The 26,053-nt window shown below is 41.5% G+C and overlaps 1 long non-coding RNA gene and 1 pseudogene across 12 annotated transcripts in view; one reads left to right on the plus strand and one right to left on the minus strand.

Moving 5' to 3' along the window:
* Positions 1–20,982, minus strand: part of LOC135320753 (uncharacterized) — a 47,884-nt gene extending 26,902 nt beyond the window's left edge. For 5 of the 12 annotated variants that reach the window (XR_010380052.1, XR_010380048.1, XR_010380044.1 and 2 more), the window contains exons 1-7: positions 20,619–20,982; positions 19,523–19,647; positions 18,698–18,808; positions 18,167–18,340; positions 9,104–9,199; positions 4,071–4,211; positions 980–1,153 (exon numbers count right to left, since the gene is read on the minus strand). This is a non-coding gene — a long non-coding RNA (uncharacterized LOC135320753). Of the gene's footprint in view, positions 1–979; positions 1,154–4,070; positions 4,212–9,103; positions 9,200–10,281; positions 10,417–18,166; positions 18,341–18,448; positions 18,503–18,697; positions 18,809–19,495; positions 19,648–20,618 lie in introns of all 12 variants that reach the window. The other 7 variants (XR_010380049.1, XR_010380047.1, XR_010380046.1 and 4 more) reach the window with 7 other exon arrangements.
* A 129-nt stretch (positions 20,983–21,111) lies between these two features.
* On the plus strand, positions 21,112–24,380 carry LOC135320674 (diphosphoinositol polyphosphate phosphohydrolase 2-like; annotated as a pseudogene).
* Positions 24,381–26,053: the final 1,673 nt, after the last annotated feature.

Raw genomic sequence — 26,053 nt, forward strand, 5'->3', positions numbered from 1 at the left:
TATGGTAATAACCATGTTATTAACTAAAAAATCTTACATTCAATTCCATAAGTGAAATAAGCTAAAGTATAAGTAATTCAATTACAAAATTCTTAAAAATGCTTTAAAAATCATGAAAAGTGTCAATGTGCTCGAGGGAAGAAGAAGGCGCCATGCAGCTGTTCACTGGACTTTGCTGGTTTATGTCTATTTTAACTGAAGTCTATCACGAGCGAATGAGTGCCGTGATATCAGGTACTGTCAGACATACATTGTGTGCCATTTCCCTGAACAGTCACACACATCGAAGAACAGGCAGTGGTTTGTTTTTACCTATTAAATGTAAACTGAATGAGGCAGAAAAATATACCAAAATAAAAATAAAGTCCATTTTACTTAAACCTTAAAATATTGCCTCTTAGTTACTGCTTTTACAAACGCAGTAATAATTCTTTGTGACTACTTGCTAAACTGATGATATCTTTAATTCTTCTTTCCAAGGCTGTCCTCAGACAGAAGCTTTATCTAACTTGCAGCAGGGAACGCAGCAGGACCAGCTGTACTGGGTTAAATGTTGGACTGGGGATGGATCTTCATGTGTGATGGGAAGGTTATACGTACACTATCGTACTCTTATACAGAGGCAAATTCCAATCAATCCTTGAGATTAACTAGTTTTCATATCAGTAGGGGATGAATTTCAAATCCATTCTCTTCTATTGCTCTTAAAGCTTCTTCCTAACCACTCTTGGTTTAACAGACCATTAACTGTTTAACAGATAGCCAGATCCAAAGAGGAGCATGATGAAACACAGTCAAGTGCGTGGACCATTCAGGAGCCAGAGCAGCCACTGAAGCTGCAGCCTACACTCCCAAGGTCCTCCCTGAAAGGTGGCCACCTCACTTGGGAGCCCAACGGGGAGCCACTCTTGCACACACGAGGTGACAGCATTGCTCCACACACGTCATTCTCTGCACACTCAGAAAGCAAACGTCTTACCTCTGGGTGAAAGAAAATTTCAGGGCCTGGGAAACTTTCCTAGCCAACATCGATAATGAATTTCTTCTGGCTTATGGCATTTTTCCCTGTTTGCTGTTTGATCCACTTCCGCTGATCCACGTCATACTTGGCAAACTTCTTGACTATATTAGGGCAAATGTGACAGTACTTCTCCTGCAGACACACACACAGAGATGTCACCAGGCAATAGCGGCCACCCAGTCTGCCCTCCGGCAAACACCCAGTAACTCCAGCACCACAAACCCCCGACATCAGTCCTGCCCAATGCCACAGCTCCAAGGGACATTTACTGGGCTCAGTGATGTCTAACAGCTATGCTCTGGCCACGTACTCTGCTTTCTTTCCAGCTCTGCTATTAGTCCCAGCCTCACTGTGTCACATGCTGCTGCCTACTATCTGAGATGATGTCTGACGGTGCCTATCAAGTCCCTAGTCTCCATCTCCTCTCTTCTTACTCCTTGTATGCCCCCACGTGGCACCTGCCCAGGCACTCGCTGCCACCTACTGGGACAAGCAGACCCGCATCGCAGCCCAACCCAGATCTGAAGGCAGCAGATCTGGCCCTGTGGTCACCACATCCGATTGGCAGGTGGTTAACCTGCTCTGCGGTCTGACACAGCACACTCAGTGGCTCCATGACAGAGAGTTAGTGAGTGCCTAGGCACGTGGGATGCACAAGTGAATAAAACACACACAGACCCCTGCCCACTGGCCCATACACTGGCTGAGAGTCAGAGTAACAAGTGACAGTGATAAATAAGTAAATGGCAGGGCACTTTATAAGGTGCTGGGACCATGAACCAAAGGAAAGCCCGACTTTGACAGGATGGAGCTGCCACACATTGGGGCATGAGAACCCGCTCAGTGCCAGCCCCAGCCTGTGCTGTGCAAAGTGTTTCCTCAGCTGGTGATGCCTGACTGGGGGTCTCTGGGTTGATCATCTGTCCTTAGAGCTAACCTCACAAGAACAGCAGTTGGCCCCTGGGTACCGGATTCTGAAAGTCAGCTTCCTGTGGGCCAGGTGGGCTTTGTTCAATGCCTGCACTCTGTCAGGCCGAAAGCTGGTGCTCAGGAGGACCTCTGAAGGCATTTTCATGATACTAAGTTCAAAATTTCTTAGAATCCCTGAAATGAAACCTAATACCATCCTTGGTATACTCTGCACAACTGTAAGACTGATGGGCCAGACTTGCTACACACCCCTGTGCTCACTGATAACTGAGTGAGTGGGTCACCCCATACAACTTCAAATCTACCAGGCTGAGGGCAGAAACAGTAAGTTGTCCTAAGACACCAGGTCAATGTCTCGCAGCAACTCAGAGGCTTAAATGAAGGCAGGAAGTGCCTCCACAGTGTTGATGGTGTGCAGTGTGTCAGCCCCAAGTCCTGGACCACCACTGTCCCCACCAACAGAATCCACGCATCCACAGGCCCACTCCTGCCCACAGGGGCAACAAGACACAGGGTAACTCTGACCCACTCCCACAGAGGGAAGTGGGGCAAGAACTAACTGACAGCAGGGATGGGGTGGCTGACCTGCAGGGAACACAAGGAGCTCTTCCACTGCCTACCTTCATGGCTGAGTGATACATTGTCACTGCCCAAATGGGCCAAACCTGGTTCAGGGTCAGAGATGGACCCCAGAGAGCCAGTGAGGAAGGTAAAGCCCACCACGAGGACTAGGAGAGCAGCCTCTGTCACAGTCAGCATACTCAGGGCCCTTCTCACCTGCATGGCCACCCCGACAGTCAGGAGCCAGAGGCTGTGAGACATATTGGTAACAGGAATGGGGAGGTGAGGGAACTTGGGTCAACTATCCAAATTTATTTCCTTGAAGAAACACAAGGAAAGGACTAGGGGAAGTTCTAGGAAATATTTTAACATAAAAAGAAAGTCATGCTACTTCTGTAAACCTTCCTCCAGGGGGAAAGGATTGACTCCCATGGGCTGCCCAGGACCACACACCCAAGCTGTGAAGTGACCCATCCCTGGAAACTCTAGTCCTGGGCACACCCGGGCACCCAGCCACCCTACTCACACCGGCTCTGACTCGCACCTGTGCACCCTGTCCTAAAAACACCTCTCCGTCCACCAAGAGTGTCATGCAAAATGTGGGACTCCTCCAGGCACTAACTTTCCTTCAACCAGCTTGTTACTGGGTGCAAAAGTGGGAGGGAAGGGAGGAGGCTAACCTCCCTTAAACTCCCCTGCAGCTCAGAAACTGTGTGTTCAAGGTCACATGTCACTTCCATGCTTAAATTTTTCTCCAAAAACAAAATCTTTGCTCTTTATATAATAATTATCCTTGTATTACTAAGAATCTCTTCATTTTGACTAAAACAAAACAAAAACAAAACAGTAATTTGTCCTGATTTTGCAACCTGAAGAGAAAATTGCTTTGAAAGGGGTCTGTCAACTGCTACCTACAGAGTGACACAAAGACCAAACCGATGGATCAGTCAAGTGGGCATTTTAAATAAGGACCAATGAGCCATTTTCCTCCGAATCTTACTGATTTAATTTTAGAGCTTCCTGTAACTCCTCCAGCATGGTAACAGAGTCTAGAAAACACAGGTGGACTCTGTTCAATGATTCACCCTAGAACAGCATCACTCTGAATGGTAATTCTCAGGGTACAGAACCACACACAGCAAGAGCTGGAAATGAGTTTGAATTCTGGCTGACTGCACAGGATTCCTCACAGTCACTGCTGCTGCTGTCTGCTCCTTACTCGGGAAATGAAGCCTGGAGGGAGAGGTGCAAGACACATTGGCTAATTGAAGGTTCTGTCTAATCAGGCTCCAATTAAATGACATCGTACTAGGCAGGATGCTCAATACCAGTTATCAAGCTGCTCTCATTTACAGCTGGAGAACTCCACAAGCATCCATGTTCAGAGAAGAGGCTAAGTTTTCAGCCCCTTAATTCAAGTGGTAAACAGATGGAGACCCACATTCATGGGGAGGGGAGGGAAGGCACAGTGGGAGCAGGGGTGGTGGCCACAAGGGGAAGTGTGCAAACACTATTTCTCTCTCACCACCAAACTGGCCCATTTCCCATCTGTTTTTACCTTAATGGCCTTTGTGGTCTCCAGTGGTTGCTCAGGAGGGATTCCCACCTCCCTCTCCCTTGGCAGCTGTTGAATGAAATACATATCTCTATCTGCAATAGGGATGTGTTTGATGCAGCTTCCAATTACCTAACCTTCCACCTGGGGAGACAGAGAGGCAAAACACCATGTGAGTAACTCCAGGAGGAAAGCCCTCCCTGGACTGTAAGTTAGACTCCTGCCCCCACCTGCCCTGGCAATGCAAGCATTTACTGAATCTCCACTCTGTGCAAAGCTCAGGACTGGGGGAGGGGGAATAAAATGACCATGCATGCAATTCCATTAGGAGAACCTGAGATGCTCTGTAAGCAAAGTGGCCTTTCCATTAGGAATGTGAAGAGAAAACCACAGAAGGCAGTTAATTTCCAAAATGCTGCTGTCTGTCCGAACAATGGGTCATTTTATTGTTCCTCTAACAAAAAGGAAAAAGTTTTAACTATTAATTTTATAAACATTTTTATTGAGTTATAGGCATTTTACAATGTTTTGTCAAATTCCAGTGTAGAGCACAATTTTTCAGTTATACATGAACATATATATATTCATTGTCACATTTTTTTTTTTGCTGTTTAACTATTAATTTTTAAACCAACTACAAATTGGCTTGCACTTAAAAGTCAACCACCTGGTTAGCATGCAGGACTTAGAGTGTGACAACCTGGACTCAGATCCTGGTTCCACATCTGTGGGCAGAGTAACCATGGCCACATCTGTTAACACATATGTTTCAGCCTTGGCACCTTCACCCATCATATGCGGTGAGTGGGTGCACAGATGAGACCCAGTGACAGACAGCGGGTCAAGTACACAGCATGGTTTAGGCATGCATTAAAGTCTCAATAACCGATCTGCTCACTCTAGTAAGAGCTGCACTTGGTAGGAAGGAACAGTCTGGCAGGTACCCCTCAACCCTATGCTATGTGAGATCCATGCTGGGGGGAGTTTGGATCCACTCACCCAGCTGCCCTCCCGGACCAGTGACCAGGCTGTCAGCCATCACCAGCAGGAGAGGGCCAGGAGCTGCTGTGTGGTCCCAGGTCCTCACCAGCCCCTTGGGGTGCCACTCAACATGCAGGCCACAGGCTGGGAAGGTCCAGCTCATGCTGGTGGGAGTAGCTGTGCAGAGTGGACAATGTCCCCACCTGCACCAGGTAGAGGAGGCACTCTGAGCTCCCTGATGGCACTGGCTGCTTGTCACACACTCATGGAGACAGAAGGCTGGAGCAAATCCTCATCCATCTGACAGATGGATCAGTTCCACTATGTACAACACAGTTACCACTGAAGTTGCAAGAACAGTGACAGAATTCCTCTTATGTCTTCTGAGGTGCCCAACTTCTAGAAGTGAGAGAGTGTGTAGCCTTTCTCAGGAGCCCAAGCCAATTGTAAAATATTTAAGATCAAGATAAAAGATATGTACACATTATTAAAATAAAAAAAATCATAAGAACAGTAGCTCTCACAAACAGAAACTATTCACAATTTCTATACTCAATACATTACATATAACATTTTCTAAAATTAATTCAACCCATGTTGAGTATCAGCTTCATCACAGATTAAATATATTAAAACAAACCACAGCCAATGGTAGGAAAACAAGTAAGTGAGTTGTGCTACACCCACATGATGGGCTGTCAGGTAGTTACTAAATATCTTTCCACAGAGTATTTAACCATAAAGATACATCAGGGATAAGTCAATATGCAAAATACAACCTCAGGAGCACATTGTACAATTAGAACATGAAATCAGATGGAGGGTATCCCAACTGTGCTTAAAATGTGTGTTGTTTGTCTAAGAAAAAGAGCTCAGTAGACTATACCAAAAAAGTGTGGCACAGTCCTCTGGGCAGGTTTGTGGGTCATTCTATTTTCTTCTTTACATTTCTCCATTTTACCTAAATTTTGTACAGTAAATGTAATTTTTATAAATAGGGGGAAAAAACTGCATTAAGAAACAGAGAAAAATTTGAACAACAACTTTCTCTGTGGGCCTGCACGTAGTGTGAAACTTGTTTCAGATGCACAGGGGAGGCCAGGAAGCAGACCCACAGGCACAGGCCCTGACCTTGGCCTGCACTGACCTCTGAGGACGTGACCTCAGAGAGGAGCCAGGCAGGACCACACAGCAAGTGGCACCTAAACACCTCACACCCAGGAGGGGGCAGTGTTCTGAGACTGGATGAAGGGGCTGCGAGCACAGAGCATGCTCTGCAGGACTCCTGCCTCTCCTCACCCCCGGGCAAAGGGGACACTGGCAGGGTGCAATGACAGAGGGGAAAGATTTGGCTTTTTCCTCCTGACTGTAGAAACATCAGCCTCCCCCTGCAGTGATTTCTGAACTTTGAGGTATTAAAGCACCAGCATATTAGTACATCATCTCTGCAATGTCCTGAAATAAAACAGTGACTATTTTTAAATGAAATAAATGAATTGTTTTTTAAAAAAAAAACTAGTTTGCATTTTTTAAATTTGTCTTAGTTGATTTACAAAATTCTGTTAGTTTCCAGTGTATAGCATAGTGATTCATTTATTGCATTTTTAAATGGAGCTTAGCACATAAACACACAAACCTATATTTGCACAAAAGATACTTGTAATACACAAAATAACAAACATTAGTATCAGGGGTTGCCTCCAAGAAGGGACGTGGAGAAGGAAAGGCAGGTCTGAATTCCCAATGTAACCCCCTCCAGATAGCTTCAATTTATTAAAAAAAAAAAACTTTAAATAATTCATTTAACTAGTCCATTGTACCAAATGTATATATATATATATATATATATATATATATATATATATATATATATATAGTCTCTTGAAGCCTGAATTAGAAATCACTTCTGTTATATTTTGAAAATTAAAACCAAAAAGTGACATTGCAGAGCATCCTACAAGTCAAGGTGAACAATCTCTCCTTCTTGGCTCTTAAATAATTTTTAAAAAGCAAGAAACAAATCCTCTCCAGAGGATTGTCACAGAACACAAAATCATCCTCCAAATGTTCATGTGCCACACCCACTGATACCCAGATTACAGTTCAGAATGAAAGCCAGGAAAACCCTCCTGTCAAAGTGACACCGGGGCCAAGCAGAGCCCCGGGACATCAGACGACTGCTGAAACCAGACTGCACAAATCTGCTACAGCAAATTTCCAACTGCCAGTGCCACAGACACTAGGCATCTTCCACTTTCTCACACAACTGTGTTTAAAGGCTCTTGTTACCTTTGCTAAGTACAGGTATGTCTTCAAAAGTGGTGCTTTAATTAACAGAAGGGTTTTTTCTTTCACTGCTTCCTTCACCTCAAATCAGGTTAGGCCCACAGACAGAGCAGAACTCGGGGCCCTGCTGACCATTGGGATAGTGTGAGTGACCCCATCCCTGCTGTCAATGATGATTCCTGTTAATGTGTGTTCACCAACTTGTCATGATGTCCACTACACAGCTAAGGCCAGCACTGCCTTCACAAATACCACAGAGACCATCAGCATGGGGACTTTCTCAAGTGTTCCACAAGCCTATCTTCAGGTTGGAGCAATAAGCCCTTTCTTTCTTACTGAGACTGAATGACCTTTCCCTTTCCCTACCTTCCATCTTCCTCCCAAATCCAAATTCCAAAGTGGACAACTAACATGTAAATTCTGTGCACTTAATCTGGAGGAGTCAACTTCTCAGTAAGATAAATCAAAGCTTGCAAAGAAAAGCCAGAGAGAAAGGAATCTTATTGTGGAATCAGGAGGTTTTAATTTCTAATCCACTGGTTCCCAGTGTGGGTCCACAGATGGATTGCAATAAGACTACTTGTGGGGACTTTAGAAAGACAAAATACTGGGCCTGGCACCCAGAAATTCTCATTCTCATCCCGGCAGAACCAGGATAGTGGTTCTCAACCAGGGGCAATTTTGCCCCCAAGGAGCACCTGGCAATATCTGGTGCCATTTCTCGCTGTCACACTTGAGGGAGGGGAGGCTGGTGGTGGTGCTTCCCCTGGTGGGTCAAGACCAGAGATGCTGCTAGACATCCAACACACAGCTCAGTAACCTCCCCTCCCCTGAGGACTGCCCGATCCAAAATTTTGAGGCTGGAAACCCGTGGTCTGATATAAATTCTGAGAATGTGTATTTTGAAAAAAACACTTTTGAGGAGACCTTGCTGCATAGATCACTTTGAGAACCACTGGGCCAGTGTTTCCTGAAGTGTCTCCTACTCCATGGAACAGAAACAGCTTAGGGGTGGGGGAATATTTCTGGTTAAATTTGGAAGTGGTGGAATAAACAGAGTTTCCTAATGTAGGCATTTTCAGAGCCTTTAAGACATCACTGTCTACTGAGAATCACCACACAGAGGACACAGCATGTGGAATCTTCCAAGTTAAACATCTATGCAACTCCTACTCTTTTTTCCTACAAGTAAGGGAATAGAATACGCAGGAAGCATTTTGGAAAACAATTTTATCATTTATTCCCCCAAATTTCAGTCAATTCCCTTATATAGAGGCAGATACATTACACCTAAAAACAACAAACCCCCCCCACGAAGAACAAGCAGCTTCAGGGGAAGTTCTGCAAACTCATGGAACCACAGGAGCTCAGATCCACAAAGGGAAACCCTTGAAAGACATTTATTTTGTTTCATTTTGTTTTGTTTTAACAGATTCTATAGTATATTTTCTTTTTTATGATCAGAAGTAAAAGAAGCCAAAGAACCACACCTACATATTGATCTTGTCTTCCTGAGGATACCTTAGATTCTAATGAGTGTAAACAGACAAAAGCTGGACAAACTCTACACCAGCAGTAAAAACATAAATCACAGAAATTGCTCTGTACAGTGTTTGAGCTCAGACCTGAATGGGATGAGTTCATGTGCACTTGAGTGCATGGGAAAGGAAACCACATGACACAATCTTACAGAGGCCTCTAGAATCACCATTTCTTCCACATTAGACAACTAAGGTCACTTGGGAATCATGAAAGTCACTTGTCCTTACCTGAACTGCAATGTTGAGTCCCGGTATATTAAATAATTTGAACATAATTTCTGCAAGATATTCTTTATTTTCTGGTGTATTCAGAGGAGGTTCTGTCTGTAAGGAAATATTCACTATATTTAGTGTTCACCCAAATTTCATGTAATTACATCAGAACAGCAAAATGTTAATCTAAAAGCATGTTCATTAAGATGCTGTACAACTCCTTAATTTGACAGACAGAGTACACCCAGAGTGATTGATTAAACATATTTTGGCTGTGAGGTTTAAAATCTTTGAGAGAGTAAAGCCTCTCTAAACACTTCTGCTCTTACTAATCCACCCCAAAACAAGAACAAGCTACAGAAAAGGAAACTCCACCTCGGATAACAGAACACCCAAACACCGTGAATCTGAAGAGACATGCACTGAGCTGCCAAGGGCAATAACAGCCCCACTGAGACCAGATGAGTGAGGACATGGAAAGAGAACACCAGTGACTTCAGATACCAGGCAATATCCAGTTCTCCAGAGAAGAGCAAAAGCAGAGAGCCCTTGCTTGGAATCAGAGCAGTCTGAGCAACACAGCTGCAGGAGCCTCGCTCCCCAGGTCGCTCCACTCAGAGCACAGGCAGCAAGGTGAGAAGTTACACCTCCACCATCAGCTGTGAGAAAGACAAGCCTGGGACAGAAGCTGCTTCACCCAGACACTGCCCACCACCCAGCCTAAACCCGACACACAGCCAGTTCAGAAAGAGATCCCCTCACTCAAAGATGAGGAAAGAACACAAAGAGACTAGCCAAACACCATATAAAAACACTCAAAGAAGAAGAGAAGGGAGAGAGAAAATAGGAAAAAACAAATGGCAGATAAAAAACATGTACCCAGAAAAATATAAAAATAAAGCAGATGAATATCATGACATAGATATCCGAGTTTTTTAAAATGTCTATTTAAAATAATAACTATTATCTAATAGGAGGAAATTAACAGGATTACAGAAAGATAAAAATAAATAAAACTGCTTTTTGTCATTCAGCAATATGTTGAACATTTTTCCATGTTAATAAATATGGATTTACATCACATATTTAAGCTAGGGAAAAAAAGAGAGAGAAAAGGAGAAAAAAAAAACAAAGAAAGGAAAAAAAATCTAGGCCTTTTGGCAAAAAAATAAATAAATAAAAATCCACATTACCCTTTGTTATATACTGAGCTGTGTGTCCCAAAACTCTTATGCTGAAGCTGCAACCCTCAGGTGACTGTGTTTGGAGATGAAGCCCCTAGAGTGGTAATCCAGGATCAGTGAGGTCACAGGACAGCACTAACATCTCTGCAGGATAAGGCAGAGGGATCAGGGAGCTCTCTCTCACTCACACACAGAGGAAGAGCCACACAAGGACCTGGTGAGAAGGAGGCCATCTGCAAGCCAGGAAGAGAGATCTGATCATAAACCAACCATGATGGCACCTTGATCTCAGACCTAAAGCCCCCATAGCTGTGAGAAAACAACTGTCTGTTGTTGAAGCCACTCAGCCTATGGTGTTTTTTTAGGCTTATTGAGCAGAGCAACATACTCTTAAAGCAGGAAAAGGGCAGCCTGTCTTGGCCATTGGCACAGCTGCATGCAGGACACTGGGACACACAGGGCCACATTTACAGACTTTTCTGGCAGGAAAATATGACCCCAGAATTCTATATCTGGCCACACTGCCAATCAAGTCTGTTGCAAAAACAAAATATATTTAAACATACAACAACTTGAGAGAATTTGGTTTCTATGAACCCTTCATGAATTAACCATCAGACAATAAGCTTTAGCCAAATAATAAGAATGCATAAAGTACAGCCAAAGACTTACAGTGAGCAAGTAGTCCATTTAAGATGTAGGGATAAATGCTTTTCTTTTCTGGGAGAATCTATAGCTATAGAACAGAATGTAAATATTATAAATTAAAACAACAGGAGTAGTATCAAGTTGACAGGCACAGATGGAAAGGAGGAAAATATAAAGACACTGATGCCCTTGTGTCATGGAATCAAAAGATATTGTTTTCTTGGTAGAGCAGCAGAGACACCAGTAAACATAAAGTCACAAACATAAATATCAGATTAAGTTCACTAACATAAACAATCAAAAGCAGATGATAGAAGAAAGGAGGAGGAGGTAAGAAATGTGGCCATGTACCAACGTGGTCACTAAGCACAGTAGGAAGTAATCATCCCTAAACAAATACAGGTAAATATCTTATACAAAAGTACAGTTATGTTAAAATATGTTTTACCAATTATCAGAACGAATATGCACCCAATAGAAACCAAAGAGAAAGCCAAGCCTGAGTTTTAAAATATCCATACATAAATAAAACACACTAAAACCAGAAAGCACAGCACCAGAAAAGCAGCTGTGACCACACACACCTGCCACACAGCCCAGGCCATTTCAGCACGGGCAACGGGAGAGCTCCAACTCCAATCAGCCCAGCTACACCCCACCTTCGATTTTACCAAGTTTGGAAAGTGATTTCCTCTCTCCATGCATAATTAGCACTGACTTCACAGGAGTCTAAACAAAGTGCTCATGGCAGCACCTGGCATGGGGAACGTACTCAGTGAAAGTGCATTATTATCACTAAAATCATCAGCATGTACCAGTGAGAAACTCACCTACTGAAGAGGAAGTCTCTGAACAAAGACTATGAGACAAAATCAAATTCCATTGTCAAGCCAAGGGACATCTAAAACAAGGTGCCTCAGAGAGGTGCACAGTTGTCACAGCTTCCAAGATCAGAAAAAACATAACTGCACATAACAAGGAACTGATTACACAGATTAGGTCACATCCATAAAATGTAACACTTTGCAGCAATTAAAAAGGATGGGCAGTGTGTCTGCAGATATGAAACAATATCTACTATAAATTTGCTACATGAAAAGAGGCCTCTCCATACATACACATTCTTAAATATACTTCTGTATCTACAACATTTTTTTTAAAAAGCAAGGTGTATGAGGGAGAGAAATGAGGAGCTGTTTATGGGCACAAAGTTTTGATATTGCAAGATGGAAAAGTTCTAGAGTTCTGTTACCTCACAATATCAATGTAGGTAACGTTACCAAATGATACATTTAAAACTGTGTTAAGTGGGTAAATTTCATATATTTCAAATTATAATTTCTAAAATTTTTAAAGTAAAAATCAAAATGTACCATAGTATGTCAATTTTGTTACCATTTTATGAATCAAGTTTATGTATAATCCATGTGCCTGCACATAATTATTGCTGGTTAAGCACCAGTAAAGTTGGTTTCCTCCAGGAAGGGGATCTGGAAGGCAACACAGAAGTGGGAAAGAGACACTCTTGCACTGGAAATCGTACTGCACCTTTTGAATTCTGTGCTGTGTGTATGCTAACTCTTCAAGCAAATAATCAAATCTGGCTATCAACTAGCTGGGGGCTTTAGTTTATACTCCTGTCTGATATAAAGCTCAAACATCATGCCCCAAGTAAGTTTTAATTACTCTGATTAGAATCAATACACTCCCTGAATGGGAGAGAGAAAGCAATCTTAAGACATAGACAAGAAATAATAAAGTCATCAAAAGCAGATTGTAAGTAAATGATCTAAACGTTATTCAACAACACATTACTTATTTTAATGTGCCTACCTCAAGGGGCTGAGATCAAATTAGTTAATACCTTAATGTTCCCAGTACACATTTAGAACTGTGTTAGTGATTACTATATCAGATTTTTTTTTTTTTTAGTTTTCTTTCATTTAAAGCACATGAAGAATAGCTGTGGATTCCAATATTTAGGTTACAATATATCTCCTTATGGCACCTCCTATCCAACCTGAAAAACAGGCCTAATAACTACCTACCCCACAATTGTCTGTGGGATTAAATAAGTGAGTTAATTCATGCAAATGCTTGGTGGGGAGAGGGCTGGGCCTTTAGCAAGTGCTGAATATATCAACAAACAACTGTAATATCAAGAATATATCTCAGGCCAGAAGAAATTGAATGTATTAACTCCAGAGACCTAGAGTCTTCTCTTACCTTGAAGAGGAATCCAAGCACCTTAATAAGTTAATTTTATAAACATAACATTTAAACTGATTAGAGGGGGGAATAGGATGAAGAGAGGAAGGCTAGAAAGGTATGCAAAGTGGGAGCATAGTCATGCAATATTTCCTTCCTGCCTGGTTTAAAAAAAAATGTGAGCCTATAGAAGGCATTCCAACAAGAAGTAGATTAACCCTGGCTCTGGATTCTTCCTGGGTTTAATTTCAGTGTCAAGTGATGTTCCAAATAAATCCCAGATGAATGAAAAATATATATAAACATCAAAGGAAAGTAGGTTTACTTACATAAAAATTTACAATTATAGATGTTCAAAAACATAACCTACAAAAAATCAAGTGAGAAAAAGTATCTGCTTATGACAAAAATTCTTATCTGTTATATGAAAGAGTTCACACCATAAACAGATTGTGACCATACATACAACAGAATATTATTCAGCCCTAAAAAAGGAAGGAAATTCTGACACATGCTACAATGTGGCTGAACCCTGAAGACCTTATACCAAGTGAAATAAGCCAGTCATGAAAGGACTAATACTGGATGATTCCACTTATATGAGGACCCAGAATAGTTACATTCATAGAGACAGAGGGGAGATGGTGGGGGCTAGGGCTGGGAGAGGGGGAAAGAGAGTTATTCTTTAATGTGGACAGAGTTTCAGTTTGGAAGATGAAGAAGTTCCTGAGATGGATGGTGGTGATGGTTGCACAACAATGTCAATGTACGCAACTCACCAAACTGTACATTCAGAAATGGTTAAAATGATAAATTTTATGGTATGTGCATTTTATCACAAAAGAAAAATTTAAGTAGAATAAAGTTCAAAGAAATCATAGCAACAATAAAAGCAATAAAACACTAATATGTACAAAACCCAGGACATGAATAGGCAATTCACAAAGGAGAAAATACAACTAATAAATACATGAAAAACTGTTTAAGATCAAAGGTATTCAAACTGCAAATTAAAAAGTCAAATAATCAAAAATGATATTAATCAATCCTAAGAGTTCAAATAATGTGGCTTCTTGTACATTGAAGATTTCAGTGTGAAATGGTATACCAGAGATTCAAAATTATTAACACATCTGGACCTCCAAATTATATATATATATATATAATTTTTATATTCTTAATATAAAAATGCTCTAAATATAGAAAAAAATGTGCAAATATTAATTTATGTTATGTCTTACAAAACCAAGAAACTGGAAACAACAGTAAACATCTAAAAATAGTGGGGCTGCTAAACAGACAGGAAACAACCACTGGATACATGATTGCATGACCATTAAAGCGAGGATTATGAAAACCGTGCAAGAAAATGGGGGAGAGGGATGGAGGACACAATATTGAATGCAAAATCATATAAAAACATGAGTGAAAAGATTAAGTATATCTATACTAAATGTTAATATTTATGATAATGGGATAGGAGTGTGAAAAGCCCCACAAGAATCTTCCAAATTTTCTAAATCGCACATATAGTTCTATAATAAGAAAAAAAAAATTCATTACAAGAGTTGTGAAACCCTGAGTTACAGCCTGTGTGCGAAGGCCACAGAAACTCCCAATACAACTTCCTGGTTTATTTCTCCACAGGCAGAGAAGCTAACAGAAGAAAGACTTCACCCCAGGGCAGAAGCCACAGCACATCCTGGTGTGGCTTTTCCCTAGCCTGTTGGCTCTGTAACGTGGAAAACACTTTCCATATCCAACCACAGTTGTGAAGACAGCTGAATTCTTGATCTGCCACTGTCTTCATACCTGTAGTCACATCATTATGGCAGGCACTGCAATTTCCCTACCCAGTATCTATTCTGCCTTCTGCCTTAATGACAAACCACTGATCAATCACAGGCCCAGAAAACAGCATTTCCCAGACTTCCTGGTGTACAGGGATGGCTAAGTAAGTTCTGGCCAATAAGAAGCAAAAGTTATTGGATGTGTCTTCTGGGAAAGCTCCTTACAAGGTTGAAGGTAGACTCATGTAGTAGGCCCACTTCTGCTCTTAACTCCTTCTTTCCTGGAATATGGAGGTGATGACTGGAGCTGCAGCAGCTAACTTGTGATCTAAGGCAATCTTAGAATGGAAGCCATATGCTAAATATACTAGAGCACACAGATCCCTAATGACACCAGAAACCTGACATACCAGCACTGCCCTCCCTGCTACAAATGACTTTAAGAAAAATAAAACCTTTAACTTGCTTAAATCACTGATTTTTACACTTTAGTACTTGCTGCCAAACAATTCACCATCTGTGAAGAACTAACATTAAAATCTATACACTTCCATTAAGAGAAAGTTTACAATAAAATTAGGTTCTCCTGGCTCCTGAATCAAATTCAGCATTATTAAAGACACATTCTTCTGGGTTCTCAGAACCATAATCATAAATCTATGTTTTCCTCAATCCTCCTTTTCTCCTATGTTTACCACCAGTAATTGTTCCTTTAGAGGACTAATTTAAATAAAACCTTCCAAAAACCATTATTTATACATAACGAGATCTAAATTGGAGATATCAAGTTTTTCTTATTTTTTAAATACTGAAGTATATGATTAAAACTTCACATGAATGTAAGTTACATAAGCATTTTATTCATAATAATGGTAAAATATCATCAAATATTAATTCAAATATGAATAATTAGTCAGTAATATAAAAATCAATCCATACTTCTGGATAAAGAAAGCAAGCTGAACACATGCAACTAATATTGCTCCAGTCCCAAAACTCTCCATAACTGCAGTAAAGAAATATTTTTAAAAACATAAATCCTCAAGGAAGGGCAAGTAGGAGTGGAGATGACAATATACTGAAAATGGGAAGAACACGGGCCAGCAGTAACAGACTCAGCAGTGCCAAGGATGTCCAGCTCCACACCGGCCAGTGCTAGTGTACAGGACAGAGCAGGTCTGAGCCACCCTCATGAACCAGGAAGGGAGTTACTGCGGTAAGCCAGGACAAGCCACATGTCATGGTGAATATTATGTGTCAGCTTGACTGGGCTAAGGGGTACCCCGAGAGCTGGTAAACCATTCTTTCTGGGGTGTGTCTGAGAGGGTGTCTCTGGAAGAGCTTAGCATGCAGCAGACTGAGTTTGGAGACCTGCCCTTGCCAATGTGGGTGGGCAGCACACAGGCTACTGAGGACTTGATTGGAACAAAAGGATGAAGGAAGGTTGATCCTCCATCCCTGAGCTGGGACACACATCTTTCCTGCTCTCAAGTGGATGGCAGAGCTCCTGGTTCCCAGCATCCTTGGGCAGCACTGCTGCTTGCTCTTCCTCCCCTGATTCATATTCAAAAAGGTTTGCAAATCTCCTCTACAGTTACAATTCAATTTCCCTTCAAGAGCACTGCAGTTCTTTAGAATATATGATTCTGTCTTGAACTCTGGGAAATTCAGTATTAGAGAAAAGAGTGTGGTTCCCATTTGCTATCTGTTTAGTCCACGTGACCAACATGAGTTGAGTCTCTGAAACTTCTTGAAAAACATGAGCCGTACTGAGCTCATTCCCACCATGGATGTGCAGATGTCTGTCATGGCAGTCAGAAGGGACAATTTCATAGGCTACTGAGGGAACTTTAATTTAAAACTTTTAGACTCTTTTACACCAAGAAGCCATTAGCTGATGTAGTGGTTCAGTAAATGTCTTCAATGAATTTCTGGACATGGCCACAAATCCCTGTACCTGCTTCACTCCCCTTCAATTATCCCATTAACTGATGAGGAAGGACATAAGCCTGAGATAAAACCACCCTTCTCATAACTTCCTCTGTCACATCATGCAGCAAACACACCTCCTAACTTCAAAGTACAATAAATGTAACACAATATTTTCTTATGTTTAATGTAATAAACAATTATTTTTGAACATTCACTTCAGATACTCATTTTTGGCAAAGGATTTAAGCTTTTCCATATTCATACCAAACATCTCCAGTTCGTTCCCAGCAATTGGTTTTATTGTACTGCGGTGTATATGCCAGCTAGAGCAGAAAAATTCCTGGTAGGAAAAATTTCCTGTGGGCTGTGTCCTGGTGATTGCATTTGCTCCACAGGCCTAAGACTCAGACTCCCTCTGAGCAGAGCAGGATGGGGCAGGCAGGGAGAGGAAGCTGGGCCCCAGGCCCATGCCTGGAGTCCTACCAACAGATAGTTATGTGACGTACGAGAGAAGGGAACATGCCAAGCATGGCAGGTGGGAGTCTGTAATTTGTTTTGGCTGTAAAGACAAAGCCACTCAGACATACTGACAGTTTCCTGGCTCCATGTATTTTACATAAACCATCGTAGATACACAGGAGAGAAAATACACAGTGGCCTGTAAAACACAGTACTTGGATGTGGCAATTCCTAGTTGTGAAGATACAGCCAGGAAAAAGCTTAGAGCACTTTCAAGGACTTGATTTAATAGACACAAAATATATAGATTCCACTAACTACCATAACAGCCTTGTACTTAACATATTTTAAGCCAGATAATTCTAAAGAATATTCCATATTTAACATTAGGAAGAATTATATAATTGGATCAGGGACCATTTGACAATGCACTAGCATGGAAAAAATGCAAAGCTAAATTATGTAGGTTTTAATGTGCAGCTTATGTTACATGCAATTGCTCTCCTTAAAGTAAGTGCTTTATACATGTAATTAATTTTAACTTAAAAAGAACATAAAACAATGAAAACAGGCTCCACAACCAAGAGACACTTCTCTTCATTTCTCTGTATTGTTTTATTTCATCTGAACAAGATCAATTACATCCACAATATCAGGGCCCGTAACTCAGCTCAGTGTTAGAGTGAGATTTAACCTTGGCAAAACAGCACCTTGACTCAGCTCCCTCTGCTGTAAGAAGCAAAGGTCAGAGCCATCCAGTTATTTCAGGAGGACACCTAACTACACAGGTGGTTTCCTACCCAAACCCATTCCTCCCTCCTCATTCCTTGCTGCTGGAGGCCGGTTTAGGTACTTACCTCTTGGGGCCAGGTGATGAGATGTGGTCCCCTCACCAGCAACAGGAGAGAATCTTGACTCATCAAAATGTACCAAAGTAATTTTGTTCCCCTCTAGGGCCCACACTGGGCACGGACAGACAGGGCAAATCTGCTAGGAAGGTTTCTGAGGATGAGAGTCTTAATTCTAAAACTCTGAAAGTAAATACACCAAAAGTCAGTACAGGAACTAGGGCAGCCACCCTGGGGCCTGAGGGGAACCAGCACAAGAGGCCAAACAGGTGAATTAGGCTGGATTCTCACCTCCATCTCTGAGCTGCTCAAGTAACCAGTCCTGAGTGTCCTGACACTGGCATCCTGTTTTGTGGGATAATAAGCCCTCTTTGGTTTTGGACATTTTGGTTGAGCCTTCTGTTATTTGCCCCAAAAGCACTCCAAATCATACAAAGAGCTTTAGTGGGAATTAAAAGCTCCCCAGGGAAGAATATCCTGGGTTTAAAATCTAAGCAACCAAGAATCCACAGGGCTCTTCTCTCAGTCCCAGTTACTCACCATCAAAAAGTGATGGCCCTCAGGTTCAGCTCAGGGAAAATTAAAAATAACTTGTTCCATGAACCTCTCCATTAGATCTCAGTCTTCAATTATTCCATGTCTTATTGGCCACTAAAGCAAGAGAAATCAAACTATGTCAAGCTTCAGTCCATGTTAGTATGAGCAACAGTTTTAAAAACACTGGCCCAGAAGAGACTGAGTTATTAGAGAAAACAAGCCCTTTGCACTGGGTGAATGTTAATTTATGTAAAGAAATAACAGGCACTTTACCAGAAATATTAAGTTATATTATCATTTATATTCTACTTCACATCTCTAAGTACAAAGTATCATCTTAACAGTGGAGTAATAGATGCAAAAGTACAGCTAATCCGCCATACCACTCCATTTGGAGTTTGGAGGTTTTTAGAACAAATACCTAGTTAAACAATTTTAGTGCTTCTTTTTAATTAATCAGTCTACAGCTCTTCTACATCTGACAGGTCAGTGAGTCAACCTGCAATTTTCCACAGAAGCAGATCTTGCTCTCACATGAAGCCCAGCATTCCCAGAGTCAATCCTGCATTCTGGGGTTTCTTAAATTCACTTGATTCCTCACATGAAAAATACCTTGTTCAACTAACACAACACTGTAAATCAACTATACTTCAATTTTGAAAAATACCCCATTCAAAACCAACAACAACAAAACCTCTTTTCCAACACAAGAATAAAATACACAGCTCACAATTACAATTGCTATGAAATCTACCATTTTGCATGATTCATCCTACTCTCTGTTCTTGGTGATACACTTACAGAAGCAAATCCCGGTGGGGAGTTTACCTTTGTGGCATACGTGGGTTTATCTATGGCTTCATCCCCTATGAAAAAGTCCAGGTCATCAACTCCCCTCAGCACCCTCCTTTGGGCTTGGTCAACCACTTTTGCTGACTCTCTGATGGCAATACCTTAGGGAGAACAACGCAAAGATTTCTGTCTGCATCCATACTCATTTCAAGGGTCAAGGAAGCATAATATAACCCCTGTGTATGTACAAGTAAATTTTCAATGTCAGGGTCTTATTTGGAATTGAGAGTGTTCACAGAAAAGACGCTATCACAGAGCACATAAAGTAATACAGAAACCTTTCTTATGTTCTGGTATTATTTTTAGTGCGGCACAAAGGAGCCTAGCTGGTCTGCTTTTAATACTGACAAAAGATGAATTACTAAATTTTTCAGTTTCATTTGAAAAAACATCCCTCATGATAGTGAAGTGAAAAGCACATATCAATCGGTTCCAAATTTTAGAATACAATGTAGAAGGACACAAAATTAAAAATATAATGTGAAAGAAGAAAATAAACTGAAAAATGCTCATACACTCTCAAGTCATTTTAATAAAACTGTGTCACACAGATTTAAAATATATTTTTATTCTTGTTACAAAATCACTAAAAGAAAAAACTGAGGTTGCTGACTAATATCTCACAAGAAAAATTCAATAATCAAACAACTGTATTATGTAAAAATATTAATGGCTTTATGATATATTATTTTAATAAAAGTTTAACCACGATATTTAGGAATATACTTATAGTTAATAATCATATGAAACTTCACTGTAGAATTTAACATCTAATGAAATGTGGAAAGCTTCATGAAGATTCAATTTTCCACTTAAATTCCTAACCCCTGGTCACACTTTGCTTTCCCATAAACTCATCTTCATCAAATTTATTCCAAAACAAATGAGTAAACATATACAATCATTTTTAAAAGTAGAGTATTTGTAGTTCCCAATTTATTAGAAATGAAGAATAACAGCAAATCTAAGGGAATGAATTTTAAACCTTGCCCTCAGAAAGGCATCTTGAAATAATAGCTTGAAAAGGTAGGAAAAAAAAAAAGAGGTACAGGACAGAAATCACTTTGCTCACCTCCTCTTCTGACTCCATCTCACTGCCGCACTTGGTCCAGAAGCTTTCAACTTACAGAAGGTGGCACAAATCCAAAGCGCAGGATTTCTGCAGGACTAAGGCAGCAGGCGTGACGTGGACGTGTTGGGGGCGGAGCCCAGAGGAAGCATCCGGGGCAGAAGCAGCGGGCATGCCAGGACCACGAGGCCGAGAGTGGGGCTGGGGAGGTCTGGAGGGCCGGGACGAACTGCGGCAACTGCAGCCACAAACACACCCGTCCCCGAACACAGACCCCGCCACGGGCGGCGCACTGACGGGCACCGCGCAGCCACCTGTGCACACGCAGCACGTCAGAGGGCCCTGACAGGACGTCCCGCAGCCGACACCAAACGCCTCGCGCGGCCGCGGCGCTGCTGCCGGGCCGGCGGGAGCCCCTGCAGCCGTCTCCCCGCACCTCGCGCCCCGCTCCGCCCTGGGCGGCGGCGGCAGCGGCGGGAACCGGGGAAAGCCGAAGATGCCCGGGCGGAGGCCGCGCTCCCTCCGCGGTGCCCGGGCTGCAGGGACTGGCGCTCACGCCCCGCCCCGCGTCGGAGCGGCCGCCGGCTCCGGGACTGACCGGCCGCGTCGCCCTGGGCCCCGACTCGCCCTCGCCCCCGCGCCCCGGCGGGGTGGCGGCCTCCGCAGGGGCCGCGGCAGCGAGAGCCCGCCTCTGCGATGAGGTCCAAGCCCCCCTAGGCCGCGGACCTAGGACCGCGAGGGCTTCAAGAAGCGGGCGGCGTCCCTGTGCTTCCGGAGCGAGCAGGAGGACGAGGTGCTGCAGGTGGGCAGGCTTCGGTCCCGGACCAGTGGACTGGCCCAGGAGGAGGACTGGAGCCCCAGGAGGAGCCTGCCGGTGCTGCCGTGAGGGAGGCTTACCAAGAGGCTGGAGTCAAAGGAAAGTCAGGCAGACTCCTGGGCATATTTGAGAACCAAGACAGAAAGCACAGGGCATATGTCTATGTCCTTACTGTCACTGAAATATTAGAAGACTGGGAAGATTCTGTTAATACAGGAAGGAAGACAGAGTGGTTCAAAGTAAAGGATGCCATCAAAGTTCTCCAGTGTCATAAGCCTGTACATGCAGAGTATCTGGAAAAATTAAAGCTGGGTTGCTCGCCAACCAGTGGAAATTCCACAGTCCCTTCCCTTCCAGAGAGTAACACCTTGTTTGTAGCTGCTGCACAGCGAACCTCTGGGCTGCCATCCAGCATAAGATAGACAGGTTTGGAAGGAACTCTTCCACTATGTGCAATCTCATGGGCAGAGGCTTCTTTATTTTCCTTGACAAATATCTGAATGACGCTTACAAACTGAATTTGCCATGCGGGATTTTTTTAACAGTCTGCTTGATTTGTAGGTGCTTTCAAATCTTCTTTAAAAAGAAAAAAGATAGTGTAAAATATTTTAATAAGCCAAAGCCATGTGGAATTTTTTTTTTAGATGCCTTAAATGTGCTCTCCCACCCAGCCCACCCACCTTGTTATTTTGGTTGGCATTTTCACTTTTTCCCCAGTATTTTTTTATCCATTTGATGTCAGTCTGTGGTTTTTTTCAGATCAACATACATGTGAGTATATTATCCTGGTGAATTGTCTTCTCATTCACAATATTAACATATTCAATGAATCCATTTGTCAACTCATTTATCTCAATTTTCACAACTGGTACTATGTCACTAGCTACCTGATATGGCCAATTCCCCTGTAACTCAATAGTCCTTTAATACAGAGTTTAACTCTATATAGCTGGTGAGTTTTAGGCAGTTACTGTAAGCAAAATGCATGTAGTAGATATCTTATCATGGAACCTGTAATCATGGAAGTGAATTAGGGTGCTCAGTTGCCAATTCCCTTTATTCATAATCTCTCTTTACACAGAACACACAAGAACCATATTTCCCTCAATGTAAATTGCTGCTTTTAAATATATATATTCAGTTTGAATTTAGTGACATCTCTTCAGTTAAACTTGCTGGTTACCAGTAAACACTTTAAATAGCAGTCAGTGGTGACTGCATCAGAATTGAGTAAAATGGCCTTCTTGTTCACCTTTTACAGACCTAGGTTTTTAGGGTGCCTCAGAATGTCTCATCTTTTATAGGTGGTCAGCAAGTAGGTACTATTTATCATGTAACTAATTTCTGGGACACTGGAATGTACCTAAGAATTATTTTGTCTTATTTTTATTTTCACATAAATCCAAGAATCCCATCCAAAACACATAAATACCTAATCTGAAATGCCTGTACTTCCTCAACCAAGTCATAGATGAGATGAGGCAAGTAAAAGGTGGTTCTCTATGTAGATATTAGCTTTTTGTAAAGATCATAACTGTTGAGAATAAAGTAGGAAGAAGCATAGTTAGACATTTGTTGTACAAATTGTTAACCTTTAAAAATATAATTGCTGCTGAAAATAGTGCTGTTATAAGGAAAATCAGTGCCACCATTTTGAAACTGGGCTCTTGTGCCATAAAAGCAGCTGAGCTAAATATGAGTATTAGTTCACAAATTAAGGCTGCCAAAGAAATAAGACAGAAAAACTTTAAACCACTGACATTTCATTCTAAATTATGTAGTGTGATCAGACATGATCTTCCAGAATTTTTATATTTTTCTTTGTACAGAGGTTATGTTTTCTGGGTGTTTTTTTTTTTTAAAGGAAATACTTAAAAATCCCACAGATTGACACTTGTTATCAATCTTCAGTGGACTAAGTTTTTCCTCAGTAATCTCTGAAGTTTCTTTAAATTATATACTTAACACAGAAGATAAATTGATTGTTTTTGTACATAACACTGTGTCCACCTGAAATGTCACAAGTACTGGGGGGCCTGGGTATGTTGTACATTGATATTCTTAAAAGTAATAATGCGTGAATTTCTTTTATAAACTCTTGGACTATGTATTTGATGTGTAAAATATGTACAGTATTAATGTCAACCATTTCTTAAAGGTGAGCCTATAAATATTGTATCATTTTCTTTGGTCAGTAACATTTGGACCAAGTAGTGCCACTTGGGTCAGGATTTTCTTCAGTGCCATTTAGCAAAACATCTGTCTTTGGTCTATGCAACTAGCAAAATTTTGTATAATGCATCAGAATACTTCAGAGTTGTCACACTTTAAATTTCACATGAGGGGTTCTTCACTATTTTTGAACTCAGCCCACTGAAGCTAGAGGAAAGGCCCTGAGGATATTTATTTCTGTTAAGAGAAAAAAGCCTACATTTGCAGGCTCAACAATTGAATCTACTACAGATAAAAAATAGTGTCTACTCTCTCAGTCCCTCAAAGTTTACAGAGTGTTGGGAATTTCATTTGTGCTGCTTTCTGTTAAGTAGTTGGATAAAACTGGGCAGCTAAAATTTTCAGTCCCAAGAGCCTACTAAATTAAAAAAAAAGTTTGTAAATTGACTTGCAGACACAAAGTAGCAAGTATCCTACATGTTTGATTTTGAGTTTTCTTAATTTCTTCCTTTTTTTTTTTTGTAAACAGGTGATATTTTCCAACTAGGCACATACCATTCAATTTTCTGTCTATCCCATAGTTGTATAAAGTAGCAAAACTGAAGGGGGGAATGATTGTTGTATACACTTTAAAATTGCTTTGTATGGTCTCATTTGAGATAACTGGTGTAAGAATCTTGATGTTTTATATATTTGGAAATATCAAATTAAAAAATTGAAATTAAAAAAAAAATCCTCAGTCTGTCAGTGCAAGTTCCAGTCTATCAGTGCAAGTTCCAGACTCCATCCTCTGTGCAAGATCAAACTTATTTATGCATGGATTTAGCATTAAACTGCCAAGAGAACATGAAAGACTATCAAGAGACAAAGGCAAAAAGGTTCTTCAATTCATGACTTTACTCAAGTTCACCAAGAATTTGAGGGCAATATTTCTACTCAAAAGAAAAAAATCACCACCCTAAAGAAAAAGTGCTAATTTAGTGAGAATGAAACTACCATGCTCAAAAATTTAAATGATAACAAAATCAATCTCATCTTTCCCAAAATGTAGATACAAGTACTCTGACCCCAAATCATAGTAGACCTGTGTTTTCATGCCCCTTAGAAATAACAACAACAAAGCGCATACATTCTGTTAACTGTTATGTGGAAGCACCTAAACCCATGAAAGTGAATAAGGGTATATAGAGCTTATACCCAAAATCTTTTGTTGACACCTATGAAAAGCAAGCTGTGGACCAAAGAGCCCTTGTGAACATGATGGAGAACCAAGTCTAGGAAAGCAGCTGTAATGAGTATCTCCAAATACTTATGGAGTATACATATGACTTATCATAAAATGAAGACTTCAGTCACCAGCAACTGTCTCCAACACACTTCAGCTTACACAGGACCCTGACTCAGGTGTACACAGAAAACACAAGAAATGTGCAGAAGACACTAAGATGGAAGGGAAAATAAATATATCAGGTAACAGGACCAACACCTAAACAGTGCAAGTGGTTACATACAGATGGCATCTCCATGCACTGGAATAGCATGAGGCCATGAAAAATGATAAAGAAGTTCTTCTTGTATGAATCCAGAAGGTTCACTAAATTGCAGTGTTATGAGAAAAAAAACAGGATACAGTGTATGCAGTATGCCACCACCTGGGTAACAACGCATCTGTGTATGTCTGCTGGTATCTGTAAAGTTACCTCAGAAGGAAGCACAGTAACCAGAAGCACTGTTGCCATCTAAGAGGGGAAGTGGGTGGGAGAAAGTTAATTTCACTGTAACTTCTTTTTATATCACTCAACTTGTATGTCACATGAATGTATTACCCATTCAAAGTTAATTAAATTTGGACTTCTGCTTCTGGAAAGATGGATAAACATACTTTTCCCTGCTCTTCCCACTAAGCATGGCTAGACTCCCTAGGCTTTATATTTGAAAGAAACAAAAACATGCTGAGAGGTGAAGAGAATGTGGCAGACTGGCCAGGGATCAGGACCTGAGGAACTACACAGTGGTGACTTCCTGAGTTTTCTTTTTGTCTCATGCATCCCACACTAGGTGCCAGGGAAGCCAACATCCCAGAAACGCCAATGGGTGCAAATAAAAAATGTCCCCAGAAAGCCTGCTCTCTCCAGCCAAAGGAGATGAAGGGACAGTGGAAACACAGAAAACTTACACAGTTACTGCCTAACTCCAGCCAAACATTACAGGAAGACAAGCCCCCACCTGCAATGTAGACACCACATGCGGAACGAGGACCTCCATCCCCCTCACTGCCTCCATGTTTGGGTTATGACAGGAGGCCCAGTGGAACGTCAGGAATTCCACCAATGACAGTAGGGCACCCCTTGCCATCCCAGAAAGAAGGTACCTGCAGAGGCCTTGGGGGGAAACCCGAACTCTGGTCCACAATCAGCAGTAACATGGAGCCCCTCCCCAGATGAGTGTC

The sequence above is a fragment of the Camelus dromedarius genome, unplaced genomic scaffold (assembly GCF_036321535.1).
Source record: "Camelus dromedarius isolate mCamDro1 unplaced genomic scaffold, mCamDro1.pat HAP1_SCAFFOLD_114, whole genome shotgun sequence".
Lineage (NCBI taxonomy): Eukaryota > Metazoa > Chordata > Mammalia > Artiodactyla > Camelidae > Camelus > Camelus dromedarius.